Here is a 15,000-nt window from a genome sequence, read left to right as displayed (position 1 = left end):
TTGGTTTCGGTCCTAGTGAACTGTTTAGGAACTATGGGAGGATTGTTTGTGTATTATTTTTGTCCCTAGGCTTGACTCTATCACGAGCAAGGGCCGGTTGGTGAAGGCGTTCATTTATTAGGTTAACTTCCACCTATTTGTTCATCAGTAAGGAAGAGCTGCTGATCAAGAATCAACACCCTCGTTAAAAAAAAAAAAAAAAAAAAAAAAAAAAATCCAGGGAAGTGTTTAAAGTTTTGAAAATTATGTAAATGTGGGTTATGGAAAGAATATTAATAGAAAAGGGCTAACCGGTAAATTTTGAACTCTGAAATATCTTGGTGAAAGAAACTCTGAAAACCAATAGTGATTCTTTTTCCTATATTAGCCCATAGGTTTTTCTATTTCTTTATATGTTTGTGAACATTTTTTTTTCTTGCTTAGTGCTCTCTAACGCCATATAATGATTTTTTGTTGATTTTTAATAAATATGGGTAAAGGAACTTGAAGTTTATATGAACCTGAATCTGGATCAGAAAACTTTATTCACAAAGAACACCCTCAGACCATCATTTTTTGTGACACTGGCGCAGTGAGTTGGATCCAGATTTGGGAGAGTATAAATGAGCGGTGAGTCTTTTTCCTAGATTATATAATTAAGCTGGCCGAGATTGTGTTGCCTGCACTTGCTGTCGTGGGGCCCAGAAGCAAGCAGTCAAAGAAAATTTGACTTAAGAAATATTCATTTGTGCCACTAATAATGAATTTTCTAGATTTTGAGAGGGGATTGGACATGATTTGATTTCTTGTAAAGAAGTATAGTTCAAGTTCCTGTTGTAGTACATTTCTTACGTCCCATGGGTGTGGGCGTAAGGCTGCATGTTTCCTTTAAAGGATCAGGTGGAATCATTAGGGTTAGTTGGTGAAGAGATAGCTAAGTATATTCTTAGTCAGCAAGCTATTTTAAGAGAAGAACGTGCCAAAGAAAGAGAGCAAGAAAGGCTAAAGTTAGAAGCTCAAAGAGAATCTGAGAAAACAAAGATAGAATTACTAAAAATTGAGGCAGAGAGGGAAAAGTCTCAAAATGATCATGCATTGGATTTGGCTAGAGTTAACAGTTCTTCTATTTCAACAGCAGTGGTTAATGCACAACGACCATCTTTGCCTGTGTATCATGATGGGGAGGATATTGGCAACTACCTGGTGAGGTTTGAACGGGTAGCCGAACTTCTTGGGATTGATCAGGAATCCTATGCTGGACAACTTGGTAGACTATTGACTGGTAAAGCTGTTAATGTTTATACTTCGCTCTCCTCTGACATAACCAGCAATTATTTATGTTTAAAAAAAACTCTTCTTGCTAGCTACAGTAAAACAACAGATTGTTATAGAGTAGAATTTCGTTCTTGCAAAATAAGAGTGGGAGAAACCTATAAGCAGCATTCCATTCATCTGTCCAGACTTTTTGATCAGTGGGTTCAGTCCAAGTTGAGTGAAGAGGGTTGTAGTAGTTTGAGAGATTATATGATTCTAGATCAATTTATGACCTCACTTTCAACAGAGATGCGGATGTTTATAAAGAAAGAAATGTGTCTACTCTAGGAGAGGCTGTTGAATTAGCAGACACATGGGCTTCTGCACACAATGCCTACCCCAAAGCTACGAGTGGTACTGGAGGAAGGAGAGGATCTGGAAAACCACCAGTGCCAGTAGTTTCAGTCTACAATATGAAAGGTAAACCCAGTATTTCTTGTCATTTTTGTGAGGAGGCTGGTCACATCAGACCTAATTGTCCTAAGAACCCTCCAGGTTTCAAGAAATCCAGTCACCAAAATGACATGAAGATTGGGTTCTGTCTTAGTAATTCTTTTCAGTAAATCTTTTACTTCTGGTACTGTTAATGGTTGTAAGACCTCTTCCATCCTCCGGGACACTGGTTGTAATTGTATAGTAGTGACAGATGAACTTTTACCAGATGTGGATGTTGAGAAGTGCTGCAAAATAAGAGTATGTACTTTCCAAAAGTTAAGTGTCTTATCAAATGTCAATACTTTGATGATTGGGTAGAGGTCGTATGTGCTCCTCTCAAATTTTGTCAAGTAATGGTACATGCCCTGAATTACAAAATCATAACCTAAGCCTTGAATCCATAAGTGCTTTGAAAGACCGAGAACAGTATGTAGCTCAATTAGTGCAAACTAGATCCTCTGGTTTGAAAAAGGTTCATCCTTTAATTTTTACCCAAATTGGAGCCATTGAAAATTACTCCTCAGGAATTTGCTAGGTTACAGAAAGTGTGCCCTACTCTGAAAGTGATTCATTCAAAGGTAGATTCTGGAGAAGAGGATATCACTAAATTAGCAGCAGAGAAGGCTGATGTAAGTGTGACAAGATATAAAACCTATTTTGATTTCAAGTCTCAGGATAGAAAATTTTCCCCAGGAGATGAAGTACTTGTACTCTTGCCTGATAATTCAAGTAAATTATGTATGTCTTGGAGTGGACCTTATAAGATTTTAGAACAAAGAAATCGAGTAAATTACTTAATTGATGAAAAGGGGAAGGCCAAGTTATATCATGTTAATATGTTAAAGCAATACTTTAGAAGATCAGTTGTTGTTCAAGCAGTTGATGATAATGTAGAGGGTGTGACAAATTTTTGTGAGCCAGATTATTTTCTTAAAAATGTACAAATTTGTTTAGAAGATTCCTGTGAAAAGAGTAAGCCTATTTTATCAGATAGTCGAATTGAAAGTAAAACTGGTGAATTATCCATAAATACTGATTTAAAAAGTACCCAAATGGAAAACCTGAATGCAATATTAAATGAGTTTAATGGTGTATTCTCTGAAGTTCCTGGATGTACCAATACAGTAGAACATGATATAATTCTGTCAACTTCTGCTCCCATAAAAACTAAGATATACCCAGTACCAATTCACCTTAAATCCCATTTTGCTGCAACAAGGTATTATTCAACCTCCTACCTCTCCTTTCTGTTCAGTTGTAATGGTGAAAAAATCTGATGATTCTTATAGGATGGCTACTATAATAATGTGACTGTTTTTAATGCAGAACCATCATGTGCGATTGAGGAGGATGTTCACAAATTTTCTGGTGCAAATTTCTTTACCGAATTAGACCTAAGGCCTATTATGAAGTTCCTTTGTCAAAAAGAGCTATGCCTTTAACAGCATTAACAGCAGCCTAGAAAGGTTACGTAGTCACAGCTAGACCTTCAAAATGTAAATTTGGGTTTCCATCAATTCAGTGCCAAAGCTTTGTAGTGGATGGAAAACACTTAAAACCCCAGTGTGATAAGGTTGAAGCTCTTATGAGGATTCCAATACCTTCCTCTAAAAAGCTCCTCAGATCTTTCCTGGGTATGGTGTCATTTTATAAAATGTTTATCCCTAATGTAGAATCTCTTACTGGTCCCATGTCTGATATGTTAAGAATAGAAGTACGAGAGCCTTTAACATGGAATGAGGAAGTATCACTTAAATTTGAATAACTTGAGAAAAAAAAAAGCTCTTGCTAGCGAACCTGTACTTAAAATTCCTGATACTAATCAAACTTTTGTACTGAGGACAGATGCTTCAAATAGGAGTGGGTGCTGTATTGTTGCAACATGTGGATAATGTTCCTCATCCTACACCAGTCGAAAGCTCCTGGACTGTGAGACAAGATATAGTACCACTGAGAAGGAATGTTTGGCTACTGTATTTGGCGTACTAAATTTTGATTACTATTTGATGGGAAAGGAATTTGTTTTAGAAGTGGACCATAAGCCACTTGTATATTTGAAGAATTTCAGAGGAACCAATAAACGAATTGTACGTTGGGCTTTACTATTACAACCCTACAAGTTTAGATTAGTACATGTTGCAGGTGTCACTAATATTACAGCTGATCTTTTAAGCAGATCATATTGAATTGAAATGCTCCCAACTGATTTTAAATATCCCTTGTTAAAGTATCTAAGGTTAGATACTTGTCAAGGCTCAAGGTATATTTACTCTAATTTATTCATGAACTTTTTATTTTTTGTGTGTTGTGCGAATAAGTGATTCAGTTTTGGTTTCGGGGTTCGGGTTCATGGAATCGAAGTTAAGAGTCATTGTTTCGAATTCTTTTATTCCGTCTTCTGAACCCGCCGAACAAGGTAGAGATTTAATTTGTTTTGATATAACCTTCTGATATTGTTCTTTTGTGTAGTTTGTGTTCTTTTCTTTGGTTTGTTTATATCCCTACGGTCCTAGTGAACTGTTTAGGAACTATGGGAGGATTATTTGTGTATTATTTTTGTCCCTAGGCTTGATATGATCATTTTGATAATTACTGCAATAATAGCAATAATTAACTCTATTCTAATAATTCTCCTACTAATAGTGATGATTTTAACATTAATTTAGGTAATTATGATGATTTTCATGATAATTCCTTTATTATTAACAATAACGATGATAATTATGATGATAATGACAATAATAATAATGATAACAATAATTTTTAAAATGATAATTATAATGATAATTTTGATAAATTACTGCAATAATAGCAATAATTAACTCTATTTCTAACAATGTGCATACTAATAAAGAGAATAGTAATAATAATATCATTATTATTGTCATTATTATTTCTAAAATTATCATTATTGTTATCATCATTATAAAAATAGTTATAAAGATGAAAATGACAGTAATAATTAACATAACAATCCTTACAACTGCAATAATGATAATGATATTAATGATAATCATGACGATAATGAATATAATGATGATAATCATAAGAATAATGATGATAATGATAATAATAAGCATAGTGTCCATTTTTAATAAAATAAAGGCAAAAACTAATTAAAATCCCGAAAGTCGACAAAAAACGGCAAAATCTAGCGTGTTACAGCCTTTTCAGAGGAAGGTCGAAAAAAACTATAATGATGATAATGATAAGAATAATGACATTAATGATGATAATGAAGATAATTAATAATCATAGAGTCTATTTATAATGAAATAAAGGCTAAAACTAATAAAATCCCAAAACGGTCGAAAAAAACCTTTTTGCTTTTACATAAAAATTATGATGATTTTAACCTTATTTCAGGTAATTATGATAATTTTTCATGATAATTCCTTCATTATTAACAATAGTGATAATTATGATGATAATGACATTAATAATGATGATAATAATATTAAAATGATAATTATGATGATGATTTTGATAATTACTGCAATAATAGCAATAATTAACTCTTTTCTAATAATTTTCATACTAATAATGACAATAGAAATAATAATAATATCATTATTATTGTTATTATAATGATATTATTGTTATTATTATTTCAAATATTTTCATTGTTACTATTATCATAAAAAATACTTACAAAGATGAAAATGACAGTAATAATTAGCATAATAATCATTATAACTGCAATAATAATAATGATAATCATGACGATAATGACTGTAATGATGATAATCATAAGAATAACGATAATAATAATGATAATGATGATAATAATAATCATAGAGTCCATTTATAATGAAATAAAGGCTAAAACTTAAAAAATCCCCGAAAGTCGAAAAAAACGGCAAAATTTAGTGTATTAGATTTTGAGAGAAAGGTAAAAAAAAAACTTTTTCGCTTTTTAATAATAATTATGATAATTTTAACATTAATTCAGGAAATTATGATGGTTTTCCTGATAATTCCTTTATTATTAACAATAATGATGATAATTATGATGATAATGGGAATAATAATAATGATGATAATAATAATAATATAATAATTATAATGATAATTTTGATGGTTACTCCAATAATAACAATAACCAACTCTATTCTAATAATTTTCATATCTAATGGGTCGGTGCTTCATGCGCATGGTGGTGTGAAGCGATGTTGTGGTAGTCTAGTTAGTGTTATGAGCTTGCATTCCTTCTCGCTTACAGCTGTCACCGCTGGCTAGCCTAGTGCGAAATAGGGAGCAGCATTGCATAAGCCTCCCCCTGCCAGTGCATAGCCTCTCCATCATCGAGACTCCCTGCAGTGCCTCCTCGTGGCCTCCCATGGAAACTGGGTACCTTGCGGTTCCAGGCTAAACTGAGGGGGATCTCGGAGCAGCAGGAGGCCCCAGAGGTTCAGGGTCATGGCCCATCGGCGTGTGGACACTCCCTGGCCCTGTACCAACTCCTGCCCCTAGGCCCCCTGAGGTTAACGGGAGGCTCGGGGGAGGTGGGCCTTGCCAGTCTTCCTCCCCCCAGATAAGAAACCTTCGGCAGTGTCAAATGTATTTGGTAATCCTCCCACCCAGCAAGAGAGGCGGGTTGTGGACCCCGCTGGGAGGGCGACTTCCGGGACGGAGGTCGGGAGCGAGAACTACTCGTCCCGCAGCCGGAGTGAAACCTAGGGGGAAAGCCTTCGGGAGCCCCCTAGGCGGATGATAGGTTCCACAGCCTGCCGTCCCCTTATATGTGAAGCAGCGTCGGCGGGGGTGGTAGAGGTGGCGTCCACCCAGAGCGACTGCCCAAGGCTAAACCTCAGGCGGGGAGTCAGGGTGGGGGCTTGAAACGTCCGTTCTTTGCGTCAGGATGATCGGTTGCCTCTGCTGTCAAGGGAACTGGGGAAGCAGAGAGTGGAGGTGGCTGCCCTCTCGGAGGTGAGGAGACATGGCAGCGGCACGATCAGTGTAGGTGGCTACACCTACTACTGGTCAGGGCCGCAGTGACGGTCACCATCTCCAGGGAGTAGTCATGGGCCATCTCCAACAGACTGCAGCCCTCGGTAGTAGAGGTTAATCCGGTCGATGAGCGTATAATAGTAATGAGACTGAAGCTGTCTTTTTGGCTTCATGTCTCTTATTGCTGTGTACGCTCCTACCCAATGTTTGCAAACTTGATGTGAAAGAGATGTTCTACGCCAAACTAGCGTCTGTGTCAGACAGGTGCATCCGGCGAGATATTCGTGTTGTCCTGGGTGACTTCAATGCGGTATCTGGCTGTGATCGAGCTATATATGAGATGCCTGTCGGTCCCCATGGTTCGGGAGCTAATACCGGCAGCGAGAATAGCCTCCTTTTTCGGGATTTTGCTAGGTCCCAGAAATTGAGGATTTCTGGCTCCTGGTACCAGATCCACATCGCTGGACATGGTACAATAATGATAATTTTAGAAATAATAATGACAATAATAATCATGATTATTACAATGATAATCATATTATTATTATTTCTATTGCCATTATTAGTATGAAAATGAATAGAATAGAGTTTATTATTGATATTAATGCAGTAATTATCAAAATTATCATTATAATTATCATATTATTATTATCATTATTATTATTGGCATTATCATAATTATCATCATTATTGTTAATGATAAAGAAATTATCATGGAAATCATTCAAATTACCTGAATTAATGTTAAAATATTTTTCATCATAATCATCATTTATAAGCGAAAAAGTTTTTTCTCGATTTTTCTCTCAAAAGGTTGTAATACGCTAGATTTTGCCGTTTTTTCGACTTTTGGGATTTTATTAGTTTTAGCCTTTATTTAATTATAAATGGACTCTATGTATACCATTATTATCATCACTATCATCATTATTGTCATTATTCTTATGATTATCATCATTATAGTCGTTATCGTCATGATTATCATTATTATCATTATCATTATTGCAGGTATAATGATTATTATGCTAATTATTACTGTCATTTTTATCATTATAACTATTTTTATAATGATAATAACAATGATAATTTTAGAAATAATAATGACAATAATATTCATTATAATAACGATAATAAAGTTATTCTTATTTCTATTGTCATTATTAGTATGAAGATTTTTAGTTATTTATTGCTATTATTGCAGTAATTACCAAAATGATTATTATAATCATCAGTTTATTATTGCTATAGTTATTATTATTGTCATTATCATCATAATTATCATCATTATTTTTAATAATAAAGGAATTATCATAAAAATCATCATAATTACCTGAATTATGTTAAAATCATCGACCTTACCCTGAAAAGGCTGTAATATGCTAGATTTTGCCGTTTTTTTTCGACTTTTGGGATTTTATTAATTTTAGCATTTATTTGATTATAAATGGACTCTGTGATTATTATTATCATCATTATCATCATTATTGTCATTATTCTTATGATTATCATCATTATAGTCATTATCGTCATTATTATCGTTATCATTATTGCAGTTATAATGATTATTATGCTAATTATTACTGTCATTTTCATCATTATAACTATTTTCATAATAATAATAACAATAATGATAATTTTAGAAATAATAATGACAATAATACTCATTATAATAACAATAATAATGATATTCTTATTATTAGTGTGAAATAATTACAATAGAGTTAATTATTGCTATTATTGCAGTATTTATGAAAATTATCATTATAATTATCATTTTATTATTATCATCCTTATTATTAGTCATTATCATCATAATTACCATCGTTATTGTTAATACTAATGTAATTATCATGAAAATCATCATTATTACCTAAATTAATGTTAAAATCATCATAATTATTTAAAAGCGAAAAAGTTTTTTTCGACATTTCTCTCAAAAGGCCGTTTTTCGACTTTTGGGATTTTATTAGTTTTAGCCTTTATTTCATTATAAATGGACTCTATGATTATTATTATCATTAGTATTATCATTATTGTCATTTTTCTGATGATTATTATCATTATGGTCATTATCGTCTTGATTATCATTATTATCATTATCATTACTTCAGTTATAATGATTATTATGCTAATTATTACTGTCATTTTCATCATTATAACTATTTTTATAATGATAATAATAATGATAATTTTAGGAATAATAATGACAATAATGATAATTTTAGAAATAATAATGACAAAAATGATAATTTTAGAAATAATAATGATAATAATACTCATTATAATAACAATAATAATGATATTATCATTATTTCTATTGTCTTTATTAGTATGAAAATTATTAGAATAGAGTTAATTATTGCTATTATTGCAGTGACTATGAAAATTATCATTATAATTATCATTTTATTATTATCATCCTTATTATTAGTCATTATCATCATAATTATCATCGTTATTGTTAATACTAATGGAATTATCATAAAAATAATCATTATTACCTAAACTAATGTTAAAATCATCATAATTATTTAAAAGCGATAAAGTTTTTATTTCAGACATTTCTCTCAAAAGGCTGTAATACGCTAGATTTTGCCGTTTTTCGACTTTTGGGATTTTATTAGTTTTAGCCTTTATTTCATTATAAATGGACTTTATGATTATTATTATCATCATTATTGTCATTATTCTTTAGAAATAATAAGGACAATAATACTCATTATAGTAACAATAATAATAATATTATTATATTTATTGTCATTATTAATATGAAAATTATTAGGAGAGAGTTTATTATTGCAGTAATTTCCAAAATTATCATTATAATTATGATTTTATTATTATTATCATTATTATTATTGTCATTATCATAATTTTCATCATTATTGTTAATAATAAAGGAATTATCATGAAAATCATCATAATTACCTGAATTAATGTTAAGATCATCACAATTATCATTTATAAGCGAAAAAGGTTTTTTTTCGTAATACGCTAGATTTTGCCGTTTTTTTCGACTTTTTGGATTGTATTAGTTTTAGTCTTTATTTCATTATAAATGGACTCTATGATTATTATTATCATCATTATTGTCATTATTCATATGATTATCATCATTATAGTCATTATCGTCATGATCATCATTATCATTATTGCAGTTATAATGATTATTATGCTAATTATTACTGTCATTTTCATCATTATGACTATTTTTATAATGATAACAATAATGATAATTTTATAAATAATAATGACAATAATACTCATTATAACAAAAATAGTTATATTGTCATTATTAGTATGAAAATTATTAGAATAGTGTTAATTATTGCTATTATTGCAGTAATTATCAAAATTATCATTATGATTATCATTCTATTACTCTTATTATTATTGTCATTATCATCATAATATCATTATTGTTAATAATAAAGGAATTATCATGAAAATCATCATAATTACCTGAATTAATGTTAAAATCATCATAATTATCATTTAAAAGCTAAAAAACGTTTTTTCGACCATTCTATCAAAAAGCTACGCTAGATTTTGCCGTTTTTTCGACTTTTATTAGTTTTTCCATTTATTTCATTATAAATGGACTCTATGGTTATTATCATCATTATAGTCATTATCATCATGATTATCATTATTATAATTATTGCAATTATAATGATTATTTTGCTAATTATTACTGACATTTTCATCATTATAACTATAATAACAACAATAATGATAATTTAAAAAATATTAATGACAATAATACTCATTATAATAACAATCATAATGACATTATCATTTCTATTGTCATTATTAGTAAGAAAATTATTAGAATAGAGTTAATTATTGCTATTATTACAGTAGTTATCAAAATTATCATTATAATTATAATTTTATTATTATTATCATTATTATTATTGTCATTATCATCATAATTATCGTCATTATTGTTAATAATAAAGGAGTTATCATGAAAATCATCATAATTACCTGAATTAATGTTAAAATCATCATAATTATCATTGAAAAGCGAAAAAAAAAAATTTCGACCTTTCTCTCATATGGGATTTTATTAGTTTTGGCCTTTTATTTTTTATAAATGGACTCTATGATTATTAATATCATCTTTATCATCATTATTGTCATTATTCTTATGATTATCATCATTATAATCATTATCGTCATGATTATCATTATTATCATTATCATTATTGCAGTTATAATGATTATTATGCTAATTATTATTGTCATTTTCATCATTATAACACTTTTTATAATGATAATAATAATAATGATAATTTTAGAAATAATAATGACAATAATATTCATTATAATAACAATAATAATGATGTTAATATTTCTATTGCCATTATTAGTATGAAAATTATTAGCATAGAGTTAATTATTGCTATTATTGCAGTAATTATCAAAATTATCATTATAATTATCATTTTATTATTATTATCATTATCATTATTGTCATTATCATCATAATTATCGTCATTATTGTTAATGATAAAGGAATTATCATAAAAATCATCATAATTACCTGAATTAATGTTCAAATCATCATAATTATCATTTAAAAGTGAAAAGTTTTTTTTCGACCTTTCTCTCAAAGGCTTTTGCCGTTTTTTCGACTTGTGGGATTTTATTAGTTTTAGCCTTTATTTCATTATAAATGGACTCTTTGGTTATTATCATCATCATTATTGTCATTATTTTTATGATTATCATTATTATACTCATTATCGTCATGATTATCATAATTATCATTATCATTATTTCAGTTATAATGATTATTATGCTAATTATTACTGTCATTTTCATCATTATAACTATTTTTATAATGATAACAATGATGATAATTTTAGAAATAATAATGACAATAATACTCATTATAAGAACAATAATTATTATATTATTATATATCTATTGTCATTATTAGTATGAGAATTATTAGAATAGAGTTAATTATTGCTATTATTGCAGTAATTATCAAAATTATCATTAAAATTATCATTTATTATTATTATTATTATTATTGTCATTATCATGTAATTATCATCATTATTGTTAATAATAAAGGAATTACCATGAAAATCGTCTTAATTACTTGTCATAAAAATTGATGCTCTGAGGGTGTTCTTTGTGAGTAAATTTTCTGATCCAGATTCAGGTTCATATAAACTCCAAGTTCCTTTGCCCAGTTTTATTTTAAAAAATCATTATATGGCCTTACAGAGCACTAAACAAGAAAACATGTTCACATATATTTAAAGAAATAGAAAAACCTCTCTATTGGTTTTCAGAGTTTCTTTCATCAAGATATTTCAGAGTTCAAAATTTACTGCTTAGCCCTTTTCTATTAATATTCTTTCCATAATCCACTTTTACATAATTTTCAAAATTTTAAACACTTCCCTGGATTTTTTTTTTCAACGAGGGTGTTGATTCTTGATCAGCAACTCTTCCTTACTGATGAACAAATAGGTGGAAGTTAACCTAATAAATGGACGCCTTCACCAACTGGCCCTTGCTGGAGATAGAGTCAAGCCTAGGGACAAAAATAATACACAAATAATCCTCCCATAGTTCCTATACAGTTCACTAGGACCGTAGGGATATAAACAAACTAAAGAAAAGAACACAAACTTCACAAAAGAACAATATCAGAAGGTTATATCAAAACAAATTAAATCTCTACCTTGTTCGGCGGGTTCAGAAGACGGAATAAAATAATTCGAAACAATGACTCTTAACTTCGAATCCATGAACCCGAACCCCAAAACCAAAACTGAATCACTTGATCATTTTATTAGTTTTAGCCTTTATTTAATTAAAAATGGTCTATATGATTATTATTATCATCATTACCATCATTATTCTTATGATTATCATCATTATAGTCATTATCGTCATGATTATCATTATCATTATTGCAGCTGTAATGATTATTATGCTAATTAATTCTGTCATTTTCATCATTATAACTATTTTTACAATGATAATAATAATGATAATTTTTAAAATAGTAATAACAATAATACTCATTATAGTAATATGATTTCTATTGTCATTATTGGTATGAAAATTATTAGAATAGAGTTAATTATTGCTATTATTGCAGTAATTATCAAAATTGTCATTATAATTATCATTTTATTAATATTATCATTATTATTATTGTCATTATCATCATAATCATCATCATTATTGTTAATAATAAAGAAATTATCATGAAAATCATCATGATTACCTAAAGTAATGTTAAAATCATCATGATTATCATTTAAAAACGAAAAAGTTTTTTTTTTCGACCTTTCTCTCCAATGGCTGTAATACGCTAGATTTTGCCGTTTCTTCGACTTATGGGATTTTATTAGTTTTAGCCTTTATTTCATTATAAATGGACTCTATGATTATTGTTATCATCATTATTCTTATGATTATCATAATTATAGTCATTATCGTCATTATTATCATTACTATCATTATCATTATTGCAGTTATAATAATTATTATGCTAATTATTACTGTCATTTTCATCATTATAACTATTTTTTCAATGATAATAACAAAAATGATAATTTTAGAAATAATAATGACAATAATACTCATTATAATAACAATAATAATGATATCATTATTATTTCTATTATAATTTTTGGTATGAAAATTATTAGAATAGAGTTAATTATTGCTATTATTGCAGTAATATCCAAAATTATCATTATAATTATCATGTTATTAATATTATCATTATTATTATTTTCATTATCATCATAATTGTCTTCATTATTGTTAATAAAAAAGGAATTGTCATGAAAATCATCATAATTACCTGAACTGATGTTAAATTCATAATTATCATCTAAAGGCGAAAAAGGTTTTTTTTCGACTTTTCGACCTTTTTAAATGGACTCTATGATTATTATTATCATTATCATCATTATTGTCATTATTCTTATGATTATCATCATTATAGTCATTATCGTCTTGATTATCATTATTATCATATTCATTATTCGAGTTATAATTATTATTATGCTAATTATTACTATCATTTTCATCATTATAACTATTTTTATAATAATAATAATAACAATGATGATAATTTTAGAAATAATAATGACAATAATACTCATTATAATAACATTGATAATGATATTATTATTTCTATTGTCATTATTATTATGAAAATTATTAAAATAGAGTTAATATTGCTATTATTACAGTAATTATCAAAATTATCATTATGATTATCATATTATTATTATTATTATTACTATTGTCACTATCATCATAATTATCGTCATTATTATTAATAATAAAGGAATTGTCATGAATTTTATCATAATTAACTGAATTAATGTTAAAATCATAATAATTATCATTTATAAGCGAAAAATGGTTTTATCGACCTTTCTCTCAAATGGCTGTAATACGCTAGATTTTGTCGCTTTTTGACTTATGTGATTTTATTAGTTTTAGCCTTTATTTCATTATAAATGGATTCTATTATTATTATTATTATCATTGTCATCATTATTTTCATTATTCTTATGATTATCATTATAGTCATTATCGTCATGATTATCAATATTATCATTATCATTATTGCAGTTATAATTATTATTATGCTAATCATTACTTCATTTTCATCATTATAACTATTTTTATAATGATAATAACAATAATGATAATTTTAGAAATAATAATGACAATAATACTCATTATAATAACAATAATAATGATATTATTTCTATTGTCATTATTAGTATGAAAATTATTAGAATAGAAATAATTATTGCTATTAATGCAGTAATTATCAAAATTATCATTATAATTATCATTTTATTATTATTATCATTATTGTTATTGTCATTATCATCAGCATTATCATCATTATTGTTAATAATAAAGGAATTATCATGAAAATCATCATAATTACCTGAATTAATGGTAAAATCATCATAATTATCATTTAACAGCAAAAAAGGGGAGTTTTCGACCTTTGTCTCAAAAGGCTGTAATACGCTAGATTTTGCCGTTTTTTTTCGACTTCTGGGATTTTATTAGTTTTAGTCTTTATGTCATTATAGATGGACTCTATGATTATTATTATCATCATTATCATCATAATTCTCATTATTCTTATGATTATCATCATTATAGTCATTATCGTCATGATTATCATTATTATCTTTATCATTATTGCAGTTATAATGATTATTATGCTAAATATTACTGTCATTTTCATTATTTTAACTATTTTTTATAATGATAATAGCAATGATGATAATTTTGGAAATAATAATG

This window comes from Penaeus vannamei, chromosome 1, assembly GCF_042767895.1.
Source record: "Penaeus vannamei isolate JL-2024 chromosome 1, ASM4276789v1, whole genome shotgun sequence".
NCBI classification, from domain to species: Eukaryota; Metazoa; Arthropoda; class Malacostraca; order Decapoda; family Penaeidae; genus Penaeus; species Penaeus vannamei.
Note: the sequence above shows the minus strand (reverse complement) of the source record.